Source organism: Zalophus californianus, chromosome 15 (genome assembly GCF_009762305.2).
Source record: "Zalophus californianus isolate mZalCal1 chromosome 15, mZalCal1.pri.v2, whole genome shotgun sequence".
Classification (NCBI taxonomy): domain Eukaryota; kingdom Metazoa; phylum Chordata; class Mammalia; order Carnivora; family Otariidae; genus Zalophus; species Zalophus californianus.
In genome coordinates, this window is record NC_045609.1 from 1239840 (window position 1) to 1243458 (window position 3619).

The window sequence follows — 3619 nt, forward strand, 5'->3', positions numbered from 1 at the left end:
TGGTATGCAGTTTTACCTATTACCTTATTCAATCCTAATTACTCAAATGGGAGGTCTCACTCTTTCCTGAGATATAGAGAATTTAAGTAACTGACTTAAGGCCACATAGCTAGCAAACTGGTAATTTCGAAAATTTGAAACTCAGCCTGTATAACTACAAACACTGTACTCTTCCTGTTGCACCTTCAAGTCAAATTAGAGAAAAATTTCCCACTTCTATTCTCCCTTCAGACATGACTACTTTTCAGGGAAGATGCTTGACGATATCCTACCAGTAACCCCTCTTGAAGAATGCTATTATTTCTGAGCTAATCCCACCTTGGAAGCACATTGGATGGGGGTTATTAGCAGGATATAGCTCTTTGAAAATAGTTTCCTTAGATCAAGACAGCTTTAAGGACACCTGGAGGAATTATTAGATTATTTTTCCTTTTACTTAATGCTGTTAAATATAAAATAATGCTGACCTTATAAAGTATTTTGGAAGGTTATAGAAACAAGCTCTTTGGTCAAGACGTTCAAAAAACACGTATTAGTGGAAGCCTGTGCATCTCTTCCTTGCTTGCTTGAGCACTAACAAATCTTGGTTTGCTAAATAAATACATGTGTTTTAATATGCGTTTTAATTTGCAAAATGAGTATTATTTGCAGGCTTTGAGTTTTGTTTCTAAGCATTGATGAGAAGGTTTTAAAAATTTTTTTGTAAAACAAACTTATTTGTGCTTGCTTCGGCAGCACATATACTAAAATTGTAAAATAAACTTTTTTTTTTTTAAAATCGGTTTTAGCTTACATTGCAGGGTAGGCTAAAAAAAGAAGCCAATTATGCAGGCAGTTTTTGTAAACCTATCAAAACATGAAGTGTTAATTCTTCTTCTTTTTTTTTTTTTCCCGTGTTATTTCTGAAGTAAATGATTACTCCAGAAAACTCTTGGGTCTGTAATCCTGAGAAAATCTCTGAAGCTTCATCGTCTGGAGGGAATGCATGAAACTAAGAGTCAGTCCCTGTTCTGTCAGCAGTTTAGAACTTTGCGATTTTGGGCAAGTCATTTAATCTGAGATTCATGTTCCTATTTCAAAGAAATAAGTCTGACCCAAAATTTCCTACTGTCTCTTTCAGCTGAAGGCTGTGAAGGACATGTAGAGCTAAGCATTTACCCATTAATGAGGATATTTATTTTCTATTTCAGCTAGATTGTCTTTAAGAATATGAAAGACAGTGGCTGCCTGGTTAAGTGTTGGGCTCTTGGTTTTGGCCCTATCTCTCACCTGTGGGTCCGAGCCCCATGTCGGGCTTCATGCGCAGGGGGGATTCTGCTTCAGATTCTCTCTCTCCCTCCCCTTCTGCCCTTCCCCATTTGTGCTCTCTCTCTCTCAAATAAATAAATTAAATCTTTAAAAAAATATGAAAGACAATGAAATAATTCTAAATCAGATTGTATAATTCTTTCAAAGAAATAAAATCTTGTTAATTTGTTAAATCTTCATTGACATCTTATCCATGTTATATATGTGTATGTTTTTGTACATAAACAGGAAAACTAAAAAGATAACAATTGGCTTTGTTGGGGTATAAAATGGATTAGGCCGTAGAGGTTACCTTGATTCCAGACAACTAATGTGGATTTTTCCAGTCTTACACAGCTCTGAAAGATAGATATTATTGCTTACAGTTTTTAACTAAAGAAATAGAGGGTCAAAGAGGTTAAGTAACTGAACCAAAGACACATTGCCGGTGTGTGGCAGAGTTGAGTGCAAGCCCCATCTCTTTGCTGTTACTATGTCCTTGTCACCATATGGTTTCTCATATACAGAACAAAATGACCTCACTGAAAGACAAGGTACTTAGTATATGAAAGCTGAATTCATTGTTTGTGTAAAGAAGACTTACTTGCCTAGCAAAGCAAGTCGCTAAAATTATATGAGATTTTTCGGAAGAATTTATTTGGGATTGTGTTAGTAACAGAGATAAGAGGGCAAAGATACCAGCTGTAGACACACGTTTATGTTGGGTTCAGAGGCAGAGGCATCAGCTATAGAAGAAAGACCACTGAAGGGAGTCCATGGCCCATTCACTGATGTTCAAAATGTTGAGCTGTGTTTACTGAAGCCAATTGTTGTTGATCAGCCAGACGTAAATCGTCTGGCTTTTTACATGCACCATGGCTATAGAACTGCAATAGAATGACTAACAGTGTTTACTTGTCACCAGAAGCTTCATCCATCCCATAACCACCTATTAGTTCAGTGATTCACTGGAAGGACACATACCACCGAGCACGAGTTTCCAGTTATGGCTAAGAGCTATTACAGTGGTGGCGTAGCGTAGCAGAAGCAGGAAAAAGAAATACGTAGGTGAACGCTGGAGAAGTTGAATACATCTTTCCTGTCCTTTCTGTGGAGAGAGATGGAGACACATCTTTCTTACCAGCTGTGAATTTCAGGGATGTGCATGAGATGCCATTGCCCAGAAAAGCCTGAGAGTCTAGGAACCACTGTCTTAAAGGGTGTTGGTTACGTACTTGCCATGCGACCAGCCATGGTGCCATCCAAACCACGTACCACATGCCCATCACAAATCTTTAGGTTTCCTTTAAACATGCTAACAACTTCAGGGAGCTGTACAGAATAGCACCAACACCAGTAACTCTGAAAACATCCCAGTAGTTTATTCTCAAACTCTGACCAAGAGTTGTCATCTTGGCTACAGAGAAGTAGAACTTAATGAGACAGACTTGCCACACTCATCACCATTTGTCCCCCAGAGCCAGAGAAATGCCAGTCTTGCACTCGTGTGAGGATTTTTAAAAAAACTCTCAACGTTTACCCTTCCATATGTATCACGGGTATCTCATGAGTGCATAGGTAAGAATGGGTTCTTGGTATTATTTGCAAGATCTCCAAATACGGCTTTTATGGCAAGTGTTTATCGTAGCTTGAGTTTCACTCTACGATCAGACTGCCTTCGTTTGAATCTTCGCTATGTGCCCGATGAGGGTAGGGTGTGTGAAGTAAACTTCTAGGCCAAAAGGAACTTCAAGGGAGAAGGTATTACATGGATCAGGCCATGAAGGAAAAATAAAAGTGCTTGTTGTAGCCAGGGGCTCAGACTGTGGGTGGTCAGGAAGGATTTATCAGCCTCACTCCACCTTCTCTTGGGAGACACAGCATATGCACTAAAACACATCAAGTCCTTGTACAATGAAGCATACACACCCAGATGTGTCTTCTTCCTATTCCTTTCCTGTGAAACTAAACATGGCAAGCTACATCTCCCTCCCCTTGGTGACATGACACACCATCCATGAGTCCAAGGCCCAGGCAACATGGCTGCAACACACCAAACTTACCCATGTGGGTGTTCACTTGTCATTTATGTGACCAACAAACAGTTTATCCATTTTGGTGGCAGCTAAAAACAAATAGTGCTTTAAAAAAAAATAAAAAGTTCTATCTTGAATGTAAGGAGCAAGTGATTGATTTCATGCCTCCAGGCTTTTTATGTAACATCTTAGATTACCACAGGAACAAAGTACAGGAAAATACAAACTTCTCAGCAACTAAGGTTCTAAAAAAATCAGTAGAAACCAAAGCTATACCCATCAAAATGCATTGATCC